This window comes from Bufo bufo, chromosome 2 (assembly GCF_905171765.1).
Source record: "Bufo bufo chromosome 2, aBufBuf1.1, whole genome shotgun sequence".
Lineage (NCBI taxonomy): Eukaryota > Metazoa > Chordata > Amphibia > Anura > Bufonidae > Bufo > Bufo bufo.
Genome location: NC_053390.1, coordinates 89,831,953 through 89,851,438, shown reverse-complemented (window position 1 = coordinate 89,851,438; position 19,486 = coordinate 89,831,953). Strand labels below are relative to the sequence as shown.

General features: G+C 46.3%; 1 protein-coding gene across 7 annotated transcripts in view; it reads left to right on the top strand.

The window, feature by feature from the left end:
* Positions 1 to 19,486, top strand: part of PDE4D (phosphodiesterase 4D) — a 1,065,327-nt gene that overhangs the window by 989,308 nt on the left and 56,533 nt on the right. The window lies entirely within an intron of this gene.

Here is a 19,486-nt window from a genome sequence, read left to right as displayed (position 1 = left end):
TACTGCTCAGTCTGCCTGTTTCAATGTGTCCTCTTGCAACAGCGAAGGGGTAAATGAATGCTGGTCCTCCAGGCCGGGAGCGTGTTCTAAATCCCTGACATGTTTATGCCGCCACTTGAACTCATTTACATTCAGGGAAAGTAAACTTGCATGCAGCTGCAGCAGCGCTCGTATGTGTCATGGTGGCGGGTAACATCAATATACAGATGTAGCACGGTCATCCGGGGTCTTACAGAAGACTGTAGGTATAACCTACCGCAGGATCAATGCAAAAACCAAATGTTTTATGTTCTGCTACATCTGTATATCATAGACTAAAGGTAGACATTTATAATGAAAATAGACACCGAGAGGGCCCAGCATTGCCCCAATAGTATCCGCAAAGGTCGGTAGCGTTGCATTCGGTCGCCATTTGCAGGTTTGTTTTGGTCGCTACGGTATACGGTCATTGTGGAGAACCTTTGGTCCTTAGGTCTAAGCTGATTTAGAGTCCACCTCCCATTATAGCATTCAGGCCATAAGCCTCACATATGCTTCTGCTGATGGCAGTGACAACAACCTCATTAGGGTACGTCCACACGGTCAGGTTTCTGGATGCAGTTTTGAAAGCCGTGGAGAGAAAATATTAAGGACAGATATGACTTCTCTTTTTAAACTGACTCTTGGTTTTGGCTTCCAAAAACCTGACCGGGTGACTGTACTCTTAAAGGTTTTCGAAGACTATAGCTCAGGGTGTATACGTTTTTTTTTCTGAACATGAACATTAGGCTATGCGTCATGCGCGTGTTGTGCTCAATCTTCCGTTTAGGTGTCTATTCCACATATATAATGGAATTAAATATCATGTATCTGCACCACTATGTGTCCGTCTACAGATGGAGCAGACATCATTTCAGAAGACGGCATGCATTATCATCTCACAATAATGCACCCCCCCAAAGATCATTTTTAAGCTCTGCTACATACATATATATATATATATATACATTTTCAGATCTGTCGCCGTGAAGGCCGTTTTGTGCTCTTGAGAGGTCTTTCTTCTCCCCTTTGATATTGACATTGTTTATGTGCTCGGTGGGCATTCAGAACGGATAAACATTTCTGCCTGTGTTCTGAAAACACGATGTGTTCCTTGACTGTGGAGATGTTTGCTCACCTCAATGTTCCTGGTCGTGAAAGCTTTATTTGTTGAGAGACGGAGCTCCCTTGTTACTTCTGATGTGAAGGTCACTTGCCATGAAGTCACACCCACTATTACATCAGTAAATTAATATTACAGTCACACTCTTCGCCGAGCGCCCATGCTTCTAACGAGTGTCCGTGTTCCTTTCTCAAGGCCGCACATACGTACATTCGTGCTGGGAAGAATTCTTTATTATTGTACAATTTTTATTGTTGCTATGGCGTTTATGACGAAATGTGATGTGACTTGGGTCCTCAGTCACTGCTCATTTCGGAGGAGCTCTTCCATTGTAGACTTCTTTTGATGCCCTACTCCCAATTCCCTAGAACTAAGTTTTTTTTAAAACATCACGCTCCACTTCCATTTGAGTTGTCTACCTGTGCAAGACCCAGGACCGTACATCAGTTTTGTCTGTGCCTTTAGTCATTTATTTGATAGGAAAATTATTGTGACTCCTTTGTTATTGGGCCTGAAATCTTCTCTGAGGGGTTGTCACTAGGGATGAGCGAACTTCTGTTTTCAGGTTCAGTTTATCTAAGAATTCGGTTATGGATTCCGCTACCATGGACCATAACTTATCGTCCTTGGTAGCGATATCCATAACGGAATTCTTAGATAACCCCAACCTTGTACGCCAAACTTGAAAACAGAAGTTCCCTCAACACTAGTTGTCACTTGTCTACCAGTCTTGGCAGGTGCACACAGTCATTCCTTAGACTAAATTCCACCCCTTAAGGCTGGGTTCACATCACCGTTTATTTTTCCATTCTTCTAACCCATCAGAAGAACAGAAAAATACGGATCAGAAGAACGGAACAATAAATGGTGAAGTGAACCCGGCCTAAGAAACATCCAGGAACATAGGTATAGTGGGTACAGAGGTAGTAATTGCTCCTGAAGGGACCCAAAGACCCCTCTTTCAAATAAAAGAAGCCTGTGTTATAAATGACACATGGTAGGTGGGGGTCATGTTACAAATTTTTCATTGGGGCCCAAGAGCTTCAAGTTATGTCTCTAGAAGTATTAGAAAACAGTGGCTGGAATGAGGCTTCATGGGACGTAACGAAAGTGTAAAAATAATCTAAATATGCATTTTGTGTCTGTAATTTGCAGCCGTTTTAATAGTTGTCCTATTACAGTGTTAAGAATAAATAGTTAGGCCTCCTGCATACAACTGTATCCGTTTTGTGATGCGCAAATAACAGATCCTCTAAATACGGATGGGGTCTGTGTGCATTTCGCAATTTTTACGGGAACCACTGTAAAAATAAGCTACTCTTGTCTGCAGAACAAACAAGAATAGGACAGGTTCTATCATTTGCAGTATGGCTGCACGTATGCGGACAGCACATTGATATGCGGACAGCACATTGACTGTTTTTTTTTTTTTTTTTTTGCAATCCCATATGAATGAATCGGTCCATGAGTAAATGCGATCGGACATGGACCAAGAGGTCTAGGTTAATTTCACACACGTGAGTTTTCCGTCCGGATGCGATGCGTGTAATGAACGCATATCATCCGGACTGAATCGCGGCTTTCGCACGTCATCTTCGTTCAGGAAAAATTGCAGGATGTTCTGTATTGTGCGTTTTCCACCCAGCCCTGGCCTCATAGAAATGAATGGGGCTTGCTTGAAAAACGGAAGGCATGCGGAGGCAATGCGTTTTTCACTGATGGTTGACAGGACGATGTAGAGCAGGCATGCTCAACCTGCGGCCCTCCAGCTGTTGCAAAACTACAACTCCCAGCATGCCTGAATAGCCTACAGCTATCAGTCTACAGCAGGGCATTGTGGGAGTTGTAGTTTTACAACAGCTGGAGGGCCGCAGGTTGAGCATGCCTGATGTAGAGTATTATTCTTCAGTTTTTCTTCATGTGTGTGAAAAACCCATCCAAACCGATCCACGTGGAAAACACTGAAACACGATGCAGCTGCAGACAAGTGATTCAACTGGCGTGCAAAACCATCAGTTTTTCCCTGAACAGACCCAGACTCATTCCATATTGCTCGTGTGAAATAAGCCTTAGGCCCCTTGTACACGACCGTATGTATTTTGCAGTCCGCAAAAAACGGATCAGCAAAAAATACGGATGACATCAGTGTGCATTCCGTATTTTGCTGAACGAAACAGCTGGCCCTGATAGAACAGTACTATCCTTGTCCGTAATACGGACAATAATAGGACATGTTCTATTTTTTTGCAGAACGGAAATACAGACATACGGAATGCTCACAGAGTAACTTCGGACCCATTGAAGTGAATGGTTCTGCATACGGTCAGCAAAAAAAACGGAACGGACACGGAAAGAAAATACGTTCATGTGCAAGAGGCCTTAGGGTACGCTGACATGGTGGAACTTATCCATGACAGAATCCTCTGCATATCCCACGGCAGAGACCGCTGCGCTGCAGTTTCTGCTGTGGGTTTTCATGTGGACCAACTCGAGGTTTAGCTTCATTGAATGGATCTAAACCACCAGCAGATTCCCCACCCCCACCCCACTGCATCTTTGAGAGGGGTCCACGTGGTAACTGCACCAAGAATGGTCCTGTATAGTTTTGGCACAGTCTTAAAAACCACATGGCAAAACCCCTTAGCCGCATGAAGTGTGGCGTGGCCTCCCATTGAAAACAATTGGAGGCGGTTTCAGCACAGATTTGGCATCGAAACCCATGCCCAAAATGCTCTGTGTAAATCTACCCTTATGGAGCTGGAGATGCTCTTCAGTTGTAAGAGGTCCTTTATTGGAAGACTGCTGATATAATATGGTGCCATGTGAAGGCGCCCTATGGTAGCAGTTGCAGCACCAACATCTCTGCTGTGTATATGAGGTCTAAAGCCAAACCATCCAGACAGTCTCTCCTGCAGATCCACCCTAGCACTTCTAGAAACTGGCAACTGGCTAAGGGCTCATGCACATGAACGTATTTTCTTTCCGTGTCCGTTTTGTTTTTATTTCAATGGGTTCGCAAAAAAACGGAATTTATTCCATATGCATTCCGTTTCCGTATGTCCGTATTTCCGTTCCGCAAAAAAATAGAACATGTCCTACGCACATGGGCCGGTGTCCAAGTTTTGCGGTTCCGTGCCGCAAAACACCACATTCGTGAGAATGAAGCCTAAAAATGCAGGAAATTCCCCTATGGGTACAGACACAAGTGGCAGATACACAACAGATTTTCTGCAGAGGAATTGTGTATGGAAAATCTGCAGTGTTTACAGTTACAGTGGATGAAATAATAAAAAAAAATTCTCATCCCAATCTCATTCACACACTATACTGAAGATTTCTGCTGCAGATTTCATCCTTTCCAATCCAATCGGCCCATTTAACCTCTTAGATGCCGTGGTTAATAGCAACCGCGGCATCTAGGTAGTTTAGAGGGATGGGGCTTGCTCTCTGTCATTGCCACCCTGTGAATGAGATTGCGGGTGCTGATGTCTAAGTATGGCAAGAGCCTAATAAGGCCTTCAGATATGCCTGCAGTGTATGCCCTATCAGGCTATGCCAGAGGTGCAGTTTAATAGTGCTTGTCAGAATCGTACTGACAGTATAATACACTGCACTGCATAAGTAGTACAGTGTATAATAGAAGCGAGCAGAAGATCACTTGTCAAATTTCACTTCTGGGACTTATAAACTGTAAAAAAAAAAGTTAAAGTTTTGCTAAATAAAAAAATAAAAAATCTCCAAGCCAAGAAATGTACACCTTCTTTCTTTTTAAAAATGCTTTTTAATGGGGAAAACAATTGCAAAAATAACCCTCCTTCCTCATGTTTGGTATTGTTACATCACACTACCTGCACTTTACAATGAATAAAGAAAAAAACAATGCCAGAATTGCTGTTTTTGCTTATTCCGGACCCCCCAAAAAAGATAACAAAGTGATTACAAAGAGTTATGTACCCCAAATGGCACCAATGAAAACTACAAATCGTCCCGCAAAAATCAAGCCCTCACACAGCTCCGTAAAAAAAAAAAAAAACAGTTATGGGTCTGTGGATGCGGCGATTCAAAAACATTTTCATTTTTTAGAAAATAGGGGCTTTTTTCTGCAAAAGTAGTAAAACTTTAAAAAAAATAACTCCAGTATTTATTTCATATTGTTGTAATCATTCAGAACCATAGAATAAAGTTATTGAGTTAGTTATGCTGAAGAAGGAATGCTGCAAAATTTATAACCTAAAAGCTCAGTGGCGGTATTGCTGTTTTTTCCCATCTTGCCCCAAGAAAGTTAATAGAAGGGGACATTAAAGACGGTTCCCTTCAATTGTATGAGGCTGTTTGTCAGTGAAAGCGGATAGAAATTGAACATGTATTTTTTTGACTTCCGTTATTCACTGGCCATCAAAAAAAATAACCCAATAGGCTACCATTGTTCTTAAAACGGATGTGTCACGTGTCCGCTTGTCACTGTAGCCTTACTTTTTTCTGTTTAGCCATTTTCTTAAAACCAGTGTTGGGTGCCTCCAGTGGGACTCGACCTCTAAAGTAGGGACAATGTAATCACCGTGCTGGGGAGTCCTCGTATTCGCGAGCTTTAGGGCTCATGCATGCGAATGTATGTATTTTGCGGTCCACAAAAAATACGGATGATGTCGTGTGACATCTGTATTGTGTACATTCGTACATTGCCCCCACAGGGAAAGCAGTACAACTTTCCTTTTAAATCAATGGGCTGTCTACTTAATGTTCAGACACGTCTGGTCTTCCAGTGCAAGAAATGCTCTTTGCCGAACCAGGGCCCTCTGCCCCATCAACTCAGAATCGTAAACCGGACAACCCCTTTATAAAAGAAGTTAATTTTAAAGGAAAAAAAGGCATTTGCTGGTCATACTAGAGGACATCTTCTGCATCATTGTGAGCTGAGGGCCACAGTGAATTGAGAAGTTCAGTATTGACCTTTTATTCCAACCATGCCAGACAGTAACATCATAGGTTACTGCAGGCGGGTTACTTAGCGACATTTCCAATGCAAAGTGTCAACAGTGACCATTTCATAGCGTAGAACATCTGCAGCATCACAAAAACAGACGGGTGCCCTGTTCTGCTGGAACGTAGGAACATCATTGACATGATAATTAATGATCTACCGTAATCTTGTATTAACGTCTGGTTCATATGAGGACTGTAGATGATGCATTCTGGTACTTGGAGTAAATCTCAGTGGTCTCTTAAGTTATTGCTAAAAAGAGATCTTCTTACTTTGCTGCTAACAAATTGATTCATCTTAGGCCTCATGCACACGAACGGATTTTGTTTCCGTGTCCGTTTCAGTTTTTTTTTGCGGATCCGCAATTTGCGGACCACAAAACACATACGGTCATGTGCATGTAGCTTTATCAGCAAGAATTCTTCATCTGTGGGAGCAGGGGCGGACTGGCCATAGATCCTACAGGGAAATCTCTCTGTGGGCCTATGCCCAGGGGGCCACCCAAGCCCTCCTCAATGCTGGATCCGGCATCCCGGCAACTGTTCCCGAATTTTGGACGGAGATAATACCAGAGCATGCTGCGGTATTTCCTCAGTCCAAAACGCCGTTCAGTGACTGAACTGAAGACATCCTGAACAGATTGCTCTCCATTCAGAATGCATGGGGATAAAACTGATCAGTTCTTTTCCGGTACTGAGCCCCTAGGATGGAACTCAGTCCCGGAAAAGAAAAACGCTAGTGTGAAAGTACCCTTAGCATGATGTGTCTTTCATGTGCTTCACTAAAGTTTTCAGGAAATAGAGTTAGGGATTTGGTCAGGATTAATGGTGTCCTCAATGCTGAGAAATACTGGTAGATAATTCTCCATTATCCAATACCACCAGGGTGGCATCAAATTTACTCTGCGGTAGGACCACTCCAAACATACAGCCAATGTCATTAAGGGCTCGTTCACACAAACGTTTTTTGCATTCCGTATAGGAGCCGTTTATTGCGTTTCGTATACGGTCCGTATACAGAACCATTAATTTCTATGGGTCCGCAGAAAAAAAGGAATGTACTCCGTGAGCATTCTGTTTCCGTATGTCCGCATTTCCGTTCCGCTGCATTTTGAGTTTTGTCCTATTATTGTCCGCAAATCACGTTCTGTGGCTCCATTCAAGTCAATGGGTCTGTAATAAAAAACTGAACACATACAGAAATGCATCCATATGTCTTCCGTATCTGTTTCGTTTTTGGGAACCATCTATTGAAAATGTTATGCCCAGCCCTGTTTTTTCTATGTAATTACTGTATACTGTATATGCCATACGGAAAAACCGAACGGAACAGAAACACAACGGAAACAAAAAACGGAACAATGGATCCGTTAAAAAACGGTCCGCAAAACACTGAAAAAGCCATCCGGTCGTGTGAACAAGCCCTAAGAATTATTTTCAGTGTAAAGAAGAACAAGGAGTCCTGGAAATGATGATATGGTCCCCACAGAGCTGAGATCTCAACATCATAGAGTCTGTCTGGGATTACATGAAGAGACAGAAGGATAAGGCCCCTTTCACACGGGTGAGTATTCCGCGCGGATGCGATGCGTGAGGTGAACGCATTGCACCCGCACTGAATACCGACCCATTCATTTCTATGGGGCTGTTCACATGAGCGGTGATTTTCACGCATCACTTATGCGTTGCGTGAAAATCGCAACATGCTCTATATTCTGCGTTTTTAACGCAATGCAGGCCCCATAGAAGTGAATGGGGTTGCGTGAATATCGCAAGCAAGTGCGGATGCGGTGCGATTTTCACGCACGGTTGCTAGGAGACGATCGGGATGGAGACCCGATCATTATTATTTTCCCTTATAACATGGTTATAAGGGAAAATAATAGCATTCTGAATACAGAATGTATAGTACAATAGGGCTGGAGGGGTTAAAAAAAATAAAAAAATTATTTAACTCACCTTAGTCCACTTGATCGCGAAGCCCGGCTTCTCGTCTGTCTCCTTTGTTGAACAGGACCTGTGATGAGCATTAATTACAGGAACAGGACCACTCCGGTCATCACATGATCCATCACATGATCTTTTACCATGGTGATGGATCATGTGATGACCGGAGTGACGTCACCACAGGTCCTTTTCCTGTTATTAATGCTCACCACAGGTCCTGTTCAACAAAGGAGACAGACGAGAAGCCGGGCTTCGCGATCAAGTGGACTAAGGTGAGTTAAATAATTTTTTATTTTTTTTAACCCCTCCAGCGCTATTTTACTATGCATTCTGTATTCAGAATGCTATTATTTTCCCTTATAACCATGTTACACATGTTACACTAAATATTGTTTTGATTTAGATTTCTCTTTTGTTCATTCACTTTGCATTTTGTTAATTGATAAAAATAAACTATTGACTCCTATTTTTGAAACCATTCTTAGGCCTCATGCACACGACCGTTCCGTTTTTTGGCGGCCCATTGTAGAAATGCCTATTCTTGTCCGCAAAACGGACAAGAATAGGACATGTTCTATTTTCTTTGGTGGGCCACGGAACGGTGCAATAGATGCGGACAGCACACGGAGTGATGTCCGCATCTTTTGCGACCCCATTGAAGTGAATGGGTCCGCATCCGTTCCGCAAAAACAGCGGCTCGGATGCGGACCCAAAAAACGGCCGTGTGCCTAAGGCCTTACGTTGCACCATTTTTTCCACACCTGCCTAACATTTTCCCCCAGTACTGTCTAGTGGTCGGGCACATCGCTAGCTGACATTGATCGCACTCTATTGCTTGGGATATAGATGTTTTCCTTCCTTGGTTTGCGGCTCTCTGTCCTCAGAGCACCTCAGAACATGTGGTTCCTGTAAGCTGTCTGATTTGGACTGATGTCCTGACAATTTGGCTTTTATTATATATTTTGTTGTTACGATTTACCTTGATGACGTGAGATGACTCTGAGTCACTGCGACAGCTTCTCTGCTGACTCCACGGCCAGGATAGAGGCGTGCTGTGAGCGCTGCGCGTTCTGCTGATCCTCTGCAGGACATTGGGGTGGAGATTATTTGATTTTTCCTTTTACTGCCCTTTATTATTGGCATTTAGATGAGGCTTCATTCACATTTTGCGTCAGAGGCTTCTTCGATCTCTGATTCCGCTAAATGTGTGCTGCTGTGCTATTTTGTCGCTTAAATTACCTGCTCCTTGACAGAAACATAAAGGACAAAGGACCCCATTATAGTCTATGGGGTCTGCTACTGATTTAAAGTATGTGTCGGATTCAGCGCCATCATTTGTGTTGTCCTGCTCCTATAATGGAACAGAGTCAGGGCTCATGTACACGACCATAGTTTCGGTTTGATCCGTATTTTTGGTGGATTGAATGCGACCCATTTATTTAAATGGGGCCCCAAAAGATGCGGAGAGCACACCGTGAGCTGTCCCTTCTGTATACCCATTCCATGGCCCTGCGAAAAAGATAGGACATTTCTAGAGGTGGCATGGACGCGGACAGGACGCGGATCTTTGATTTGCAGACTGCAAAATGGATATGACCTTATGGCCTCATGCACACAACCGTTCCGTTTTTTTGCGGTCCGCAAATTGCGGATCCGCAAAACACAGAAGCCGCCCATGTGCCTTCCGCAATTTGCGGAACGGAACAGGCGGGCCATTGTAAAAATGCCTATTCTTGTCCGCCAAACGGACAAGAATAGGACATGCTATATTTTTTTTTGCGGGGGCCACGGATCGGAGCAACGGATGCGGACAGCACACAGTGTGCTGTCCGCATCTTTTGCGGCCCCATTGAAGTGAATAGGTCCGCACCTGAGCCGCAAAAACTGCGGCTCGGATGCGGACCACAACAACGGTCGTGTGCATGAGGCCTATGTCTGATGCCTAAGGCCCTATATACACGACCGTATCCGTTTTGCTGTCCACAAACTACGGAGGCGGTCCATGTAATCTACATTTTTTTGCTGACCCTTTGACTTCATTGGGTCCACATTCCGCATTTTGCAGATCAGAATAGGACATGCTGTATCTTTTGCGGCACAGAGATGCAGTAAGCACACGGGACATCCCAGCCTTTGCATGTTAGGAAATTGCTACTAATACAATTCCCCTATATAACAGGTAAAACAGTGGCTCTAAGATGAAGCTACAGCTTCTTTCTTCCAGAAACAGCGCCACTCCTGTCTGTGGGCTGTGCCTGGTATTGCAGCTCGGCTCCAATGAAGTGAATGAGGATGAGCTGCAATACCACAAACAACCTGTGGACAGTCGTGGCGCTGCATTTGTAAGAAGGAACCCATGTTTTTCTATTCCTGGACAATTCCTATAAGACTGAGCACTCGCAATTTGTCTCCAGTATTTAGCGACATTTTTTTTATCACCCATGGCATATGAAACTCAATGAGAAAAGGGTAAGTATGTGTGGATTTTGCATGCACAGTACATGGGGCCTATAGTAAATCCCTATAAATGATAGGCCCCATGTAGATGCAAAATCCACACATACCCTGTATGGCGGCACAGTCTGTTTTATATTACATGTGCTTCCATATGAAATTAGAGGCACACATAAATGCAGTAGGGGCCCATCCATTTTTTGTGTGATCTGTACATCACAGATGCATAATGTGGCCCAGTGCATAAGCCCTTGTGCTCGTCAGGCTTTTATTAATGCAGAGTTTCCTCACCGTAGACAACCCCTTTAGGCTACCTTCACACGACCGTATGAATTGCAGAACGGGTGCGGACCCATTCATTTCAATGGGGCCACAAAAGATGCGAACAGCACACCGTGTGCTGTCCGCATCTATAGTTCCGTAGTTCCATTCTGCGGCCCCGCAAAAAAAATATATAATAGAGCATGTCCTATAAGAATAGGCATTATCTATGATAGCAGTGGCATGTGCGGTCCGAAAATTGCGGAACGGACACGTGCCTGTATCCATGATTTGCGCATCCGCAAAACACTATGGTCATGGGAATGTAGCCTTGGGGTGCTTCCTTTAATCTACTTTGGAAGTTTACACCATGTACTCATATGGAGGAAATACACAGAGCACTTAGTACTTGTTTTACATTTCCACTTGTGGATTTTGCTGCAGAATTACTAGTGTAGATTGTGTGGTATATTTTTACATCATATATGAAGGCGACCTCAAAGGGTTTTGTCACTTCAGTAAGTGGCATTTATCATGTAGAGAAAGTTACTACAAGGCACTTACTAATGTATTGTGATTGTCCATATTGCTTCCTTTGCTGGCTGGATACATTTTTCTATCACATTATACACTGCTCATATCCAGGGGTTATGACCACCCAGTAATCCAGCAGCGGTGGCCGTGCTTGTACACTATAGGAAAAAGTACCGGCCTGTGTGCCCTCCCATGGTACTGGCTGCCAGATAAGGCTACTTTCACACTGGCGTTTTGGCTTTCCGTTTGTGAGATCCGTTCAGGGCTCTCACCAGCGGTCCAAAACGGATCAGTTTTGCCTTTAATGCATTCTTAATGGAAAAGGATCCGCTCAGAATGCATCCGTTTGCCTCCGTTCAGTCTCCATGCCGCTCTGGAAGCGGGCACCAAAACGCTGCCTGCAGCGTTTACCTGTCCGCTTGACGAAACTGAGCCAAACGGAGCCGTCCTGGCACACAATGTAAGCCAATGGGGACGGATCCGTTTTCTCTTTCGCTGATTCTTTCTGATGCTTCACATTGACTTATTAAAGAGGACCCATCACCTCGCTTGTCATGTCTGTTTTACTGACCTCCTGCATTTCTCATGCAATTACCATTCTTTTCTTATGACTGTATGTTGTGCCCTTCCTCTACTATTCCTACTAGAACTTTTTAAATAAAAGTACATTTGGGTGTTATCTGTGTGGGATGTGTCTTTACACGGGGGGGATGGTGTCCCGGCACAGTCTGCCAGTGTGGGGTGTGTCTTTACACTGGGGGAGGGTGTCCCGGCACAGTCTGCCAGTGTGGGGTGTGTCTTTACACTGGGGGAGGGTGTCCCGGCACAGTCTGCCAGTGTGGGGTGTGTCTTTACACTGGGGGAGGGTGTCCCGGCACAGTCTGCCAGTGTGGGGTGTGTCTTTACACTGGGGGAGGGTGTCCCGGCACAGTCTGCCAGTGTGGGGTGTGTCTTTACACTGGGGGGAGGGTGTTCCGGCACAGTCTGCCAGTGTGGGATGTGTCTTTACACTGGGGGAGGGTGTTCCGGATCAGTCTGCCAGTGTGGGGTGTGTCTTTACACGGGGGGGATGGTGTCCCGGCACAGTCTGCCAGTGTGGGATGTGTCTTTACACTGGGGGAGGGTGTTCCGGATCAGTCTGCCAGTGTGGGGTGTGTCTTTACACTGGGGGGAGGGTGTCCCGGCACAGTATGCCAGTGTGGGATGTGTCTTTACACGGGGGGGATGTTGTCCCGGCACAGTCTGCCAGTGTGGGATGTGTCTTTACACTGGGGGAGGGTGTCCCAGCACAGTCTGCCAGTGTGGGGTGTGTCTTTACACTGGGGGGAGGGTGTTCCGGCACAGTCTGCCAGTGTGGGGTGTGTCTTTACACTGGGGGAGGGTGTCCCGGCACAGTCTGCCAGTGTAGGGTGTGTCTTTACACGGGGGGGATGGTGTCCCGGCACAGTCTGCCAGTGTGGGGTGTGTCTTTACACTGGGGGAGGGTGTCCCGGCACAGTCTGCCAGTGTGGGGTGTGTCTTTACACTGGGGGGAGGGTGTCCCGGCACAGTCTGCCAGTGTGGGGTGTGTCTTTACACTGGGGGGAGGGTGTTCCGGCACAGTCTGCCAGTGTGGGGTGTGTCTTTACACTGGGGGGAGGGTGTTCCGGCACAGTCTGCCAGTGTGGGGTGTGTCTTTACACTGGGGGGAGGGTGTCCCGGCACAGTCTGCCAGTGTGGGGTGTGTCTTTACACTGGGGGAGGGTGTCCCGGCACAGTCTGCCAGTGTGGGATGTGTCTTTACACTGGGGGGAGGGTGTTCCGGCACAGTCTGCCAGTGTGGGGTGTGTCTTTACACTGGGGGGAGGGTGTTCCGGCACAGTCTGCCAGTGTGGGGTGTGTCTTTACACTGGGGGAGGGTGTCCCGGCACAGTCTGCCAGTGTGGGGTGTGTCTTTACACGGGGGGGATGGTGTCCCGGCACAGTCTGCCAGTGTGGGGTGTGTCTTTACACTGGGGGAGGGTGTCCCGGCACAGTCTGCCAGTGTGGGGTGTGTCTTTACACTGGGGGGAGGGTGTCCCGGCACAGTCTGCCAGTGTGGGATGTGTCTTTACACTGGGGGAGGGTGTCCCGGCACAGTCTGCCAGTGTGGGGTGTGTCTTTACACTGGGGGGGGGGGGTTCCGGCACAGTCTGCCAGTGTGGGGTGTGTCTTTACACTGGGGGGAGGGTGTTCCGGCACAGTCTGCCAGTGTGGGGTGTGTCTTTACACTGGGGGGAGGGTGTTCCGGCACAGTCTGCCAGTGTGGGGTGTGTCTTTACACTGGGGGAGGGTGTTCCGGATCAGTCTGCCAGTGTGGGGTGTGTCTTTACACTGGGGGAGGGTGTCCCGGCACAGTCTGCCAGTGTGGGATGTGTCTTTACACTGGGGGAGGGTGTCCCGGCACAGTCTGCCAGTGTGGGGTGTGTCTTTACACTGGGGGGAGGGTGTCCCGGCACAGTCTGCCAGTGTGGGGTGTGTCTTTACACTGGGGGGAGGGTGTTCCGGCACAGTCTGCCAGTGTGGGGTGTGTCTTTACACTGGGGGGAGGGTGTTCCGGCACAGTCTGCCAGTGTGGGGTGTGTCTTTACACTGGGGGGAGGGTGTTCCGGCACAGTCTGCCAGGGTGGGGTGTGTCTTTACACTGGGGGGAGGGTGTTCCGGCACAGTCTGCCAGTGTGGGGTGTGTCTTTACACTGGGGGAGGGTGTTCCGGATCAGTCTGCCAGTGTGGGGTGTGTCTTTACACTGGGGGAGGGTGTCCCGGCACAGTCTGCCAGTGTGGGATGTGTCTTTACACTGGGGGAGGGTGTCCCGGCACAGTCTGCCAGTGTGGGGTGTGTCTTTACACTGGGGGGAGGGTGTTCCGGCACAGTCTGCCAGTGTGGGATGTGTCTTTACACTGGGGGAGGGTGTCCCGGCACAGTCTGCCAGTGTGGGGTGTGTCTTTACACTGGGGGGAGGGTGTTCCGGCACAGTCTGCCAGTGTGGGGTGTGTCTTTACACTGGGGGGAGGGTGTTCCGGCACAGTCTGCCAGTGTGGGGTGTGTCTTTACACTGGGGGGAGGGTGTTCCGGCACAGTCTGCCAGTGTGGGGTGTGTCTTTACACTGGGGGAGGGTGTTCCGGATCAGTCTGCCAGTGTGGGGTGTGTCTTTACACTGGGGGAGGGTGTCCCGGCACAGTCTGCCAGTGTGGGATGTGTCTTTACACTGGGGGAGGGTGTCCCGGCACAGTCTGCCAGTGTGGGGTGTGTCTTTACACTGGGGGGAGGGTGTCCCGGCACAGTCTGCCAGTGTGGGGTGTGTCTTTACACTGGGGGGAGGGTGTTCCGGCACAGTCTGCCAGTGTGGGGTGTGTCTTTACACTGGGGGGAGGGTGTTCCGGCACAGTCTGCCAGTGTGGGGTGTGTCTTTACACTGGGGGGAGGGTGTTCCGGCACAGTCTGCCAGTGTGGGGTGTGTCTTTACACTGGGGGAGGGTGTCCCGGCACAGTCTGCCAGTGTGGGATGTGTCTTTACACTGGGGGGAGGGTGTTCCGGCACAGTCTGCCAGTGTGGGGTGTGTCTTTACACTGGGGGGAGGGTGTTCCGGCACAGTCTGCCAGTGTGGGGTGTGTCTTTACACTGGGGGAGGGTGTCCCGGCACAGTCTGCCAGTGTGGGATGTGTCTTTACACTGGGGGAGGGTGTCCCGGCACAGTCTGCCAGTGTGGGGTGTGTCTTTACACTGGGGGGAGGGTGTTCCGGCACAGTCTGCCAGTGTGGGGTGTGTCTTTACACTGGGGGGAGGGTGTCCCGGCACAGTCTGCCAGTGTGGGGTGTGTCTTTACACTGGGGGGAGGGTGTTCCGGCACAGTCTGCCAGTGTGGGGTGTGTCTTTACACTGGGGGGAGGGTGTTCCGGCACAGTCTGCCAGTGTGGGATGTGTCTTTACACTGGGGGAGGGTGTCCCGGCACAGTCTGCCAGTGTGGGGTGTGTCTTTACACTGGGGGGAGGGTGTTCCGGCACAGTCTGCCAGTGTGGGGTGTGTCTTTACACAGTTCCACAGTGCCAAACTGGTAACACCCAACTGTACCAGTATTTATAAACTTCTAGCAGGAATAACAGAGGAACAACATAGAGTCATGAGAATAAATGCTTCAAAAGTGCTATTTCATGTGGAATACAATTATTTACTAAAACAGACATGTCAGGAGAGGTGATCGGTCCTCTTTAAGGGCATTTCCGAGGCATGGACACCTGTGAATAATGTTCATCTGCCCTAATAGGAACGGAAAGGGGAATGAATTGATCCTTTAAAAAAAAAATCCCCCATTGCTCAGTATTTGGTTTTCTGGTGGAGATAGGCTGAGCAGCAGAAATGGATGACCTAACCGCTTCTGGCGGACAGTTATTCTCCAGTGTGTCGGTTCCATAAACATTTGGATGTAGCTCCTCGTTCCACCGCAAACTGTCACAATCTGCTTATTAGGCGTAATAGAAAAATATCACAGTTTAGAACATGTTAGCAGTGTTTGGAGATAGCCAAGTTGTTATTTCTTTCCCTTGAATCATCGGAGTAACATTATAATGTGTGATGTCCCAGAATTCCCTTCACCGAGCGTAGTAAAAGGACATCACTATTCAAACGCGTGTGAGCCAAATCCGAGGCCGGTCGGAAAGTCTCCCGCCTTACAGGAGTCATTAGGGTTTTTGAAATAACTTAAAACATATGACAGAAATCACAGTTTTATATAAATAAAATGTAACACACAACCACACAATGTTCTCATTAGAACAAAGCATTAGATCAGGAACGGCCAACCTGCGGCTCTCCAGCTGTTGTAAGACAACAATTCCCACCATGCTCCGCTGTAGACTGTCTGGGCATGCTGGGAGTTGTAGTTTTGCAACAGCTGGAGAGCCACAGGTTGGCCATCCCTGCATTCGATGTAAATAGGTGCAATAAAAGACATACACCCTATGGGAAAGAAAACCGCAAGATGGGATGAGATTTCTCACGTTGACGTACCTACCACGGAGACAGACCACGTGACTGCCTGGGAAGGGGCAGTGAACAACTCCTTCTTTTTCGGACATCGATCCACAGCATTTTCTGGGAGCCACCATTAAAAAGGGATTTTACAGCTTCTATTCATTTCAATGGCAACTTTATAAATGCCTATAGTTGATCCAGTGATGGCAGGACCAAAAACCGTTGCATGCGTTTTTGGTCCAGCCGAAACCCAGCATTTACCCTGGAAAGTGGCCGGATCACCGGCGGAGCTCATTACCGCCAATGGGGATCCGACAGTGAAGTAGAGAATCTGGCAATGCCGGAGATGTTATTGTGGCCTCAGGGTACTTTCACACTTGCGTTGTTCTTTTCCGGCATAGAGTTCCGTCACAGGAGCTCTATACCGGAGAAGAACTGATCAGTTTTATCCCCATGCATTCTGAATGGAGAGAAATCCGTTCAGGATGCATCAGGATGTCTTCAGTTCAGAGTTTTTGACTGATCAGGCAAAAGATAAAACCTCAGCATTCTACGGTTTTATCTCCGGCCAAAAAAAAGCTGAAGACTTGCCTGAATGCCGGATCCGTCCTTCCGGTCTGCGCAAATCAAAATGGATCAATTTGTCCGTATGACAAACGGATCCGTTCGTGCAATGCATTTGTAAGACGATCAGGGATCCTGATCAGTCTTAAAATGCAATCATTTGGCATACATTTTGCCGGATCCGGCAGGCAGTTCTGACGACGAAACTGCCTGCCAGATTCCTCTGCCGCAAGTGTGAAAGTAGCCTTACTAATGTTCTGTCTTTCCAAATGCCTCCCCAATGTCCAATGGGGAAGCATTTCAATGGCCTTGCAGTCCCGTCACCGACACAGCAGAGAACTGCCTCCCCACTCTTTATGTGGGTGACGTGTGTGAGGGGGCTGTCTCATCGAATGTATCCTGGTAGCCACATGATAGATAGATATCTAGTTATCTATCTATTTATCTATCTATCTATCTATCTATCTATTATCTATCTATCTATCTATCTATCTATCATCTATCTATCTATTTATCTATCTATCTATTTATCTATCTATCTATTTATCTATCTATCAATCTATCATCTATCAATTATCTAATTAGCTATCAATTATTTATCTATCATCTATCTATCTATCGCTATATCTATCTATTTATCTATCTATCTATCTATCTATTTATCTATCTATCTATCTATCTATCTATCTATCTATCTATCTATCTATCTATCTATCATCTATCTAGTTATCTATCTATTTATCTATTTATCTATCTATCTCATATCTATCTATCTATCTATCTATCTATCTATCTATCTATCTATCTATCTATCTATCATCTATCTATTTATCTATCTATCTATCTATCTATCTATCTATCTATCAATTATCTGTCTATCTATCTATCTATCTATCTATCTATCATCTATCTATCTATTTATCTATCTATCTATTTATCTATCTATCTATTTATCTATCTATCAATCTATCATCTATCAATTATCTAATTAGCTATCAATTATTTATCTATCATCTATCTATCTATCGCTATATCTATCTATCGCTATATCTATCTATCTATCGCTATATCTATCTATCTATCTATCTATCTATCATCTATCTATCTATCTATCTATCTATCTATCTATCGCTATATCTATCTATCTATCGCTATATCTATCTATCTATCATCTATCTATCTATCTATCTATCTATCTATCTATCATCTATCTATCTATCTATCTATCTATCTATCTATCTATCTATCGCTATATCTATCTATCTATCGCTATATCTATCTATCTATCTATCGCTATATCTATCTATCTATCGCTATATCTATCTATCTATCATCTATCTATCTATCTATCTATCTATCTATCTATCTTAATATGGATCCATATTCCAGCTGTGCTACATTTTGCCGTTGGACTATAGAGCCAGTCGCTAATCAGAGGTTGCGCTCGCAGCCGGTGGATGGTTTAGGACATGAGCCAGACCTGCGATTGCCAAACCAAACACATAAATCCAAACAAGTAGTAAAGAAGTGGCAGCTGATTCATGGCACATGCTGCATAAAGTGCGTCTTTGTAATCTAAATACACACATGTAACTGGGTGATTTGATCATTTATGTAGCACACCAATGGGACGCTCCACTTTACATCATATATTAGGGAATTGAATTCCTAGCAATTCTAGAACATACATTATGAATATTGGTAATAAGTTTCCTACAGCCTTCCATGACTCCTACCTCTGATTATATATGGAGACCCCTTCAAGGATCTGTAGGCCACTGTGCAGGGTCTGTGCAGACAGCATGGCAGTGTACCAGAGCCCTGACCCCTGTGCACGTCAGCGATGAGCGGCTGCGCAGCCTCCGCTGTTCTTGGCACCGCCTCCTTTTTGGGATTGTGGGGTTCCAGCAGCCGGGCCAAGTGTTGGGGCAGTCAGCTGGCACTGCTCTCTGTGCCCATTACATTTCTACTATGACTTGGAAGCAGGCTCGGACTGGCCCACAGGGGTACAGGGGAATCCCCTGGTGGGCCCCTGAGCAAGGTGGGCCCCTAGTCTCCCACCCCCTGCACAAGTGGCACATAAGGCCTCCTGCACACGGCCGTTTTTTTTCCCTGTTTATTACTGGCCGTTTTTTGCGTTCCGTATACGGTCCGTATACGGAACCATTCATTTTAATGGTTCCGCAAAAAAAACGGAATGTACTCCGTATGCATTCCGTTTCCATATTTCTGTTTTTCCGTTCCAACATAGAACATGTCCTATTATTGCCCGCAAATCACGTTCCGTGGCTCCATTAAAGTCAATGGGTCGGCAAAAAAAACGGAACACATACGGAAATGCATCCGTATGTCTTCCGTTTCCGTTCCGATTTTTGCTGAACCATCTATTGAAAATGTTATGCCCAGCCCAATTTTATCTATGTAATTACTGTATACTGTATATGCCATACGGAAAAACGGAACAAAAACGGAAACACAGTGGAAACAAAAAATGGAACAATGGATCCGTGAAAAACGGACCGCTAAACACTGAAAAAGCCATACGGTCGTGTGCAATAGGCCTAGCACAGTAGACTTACTGCACTACATACATATCTTCAATGTACAGCACC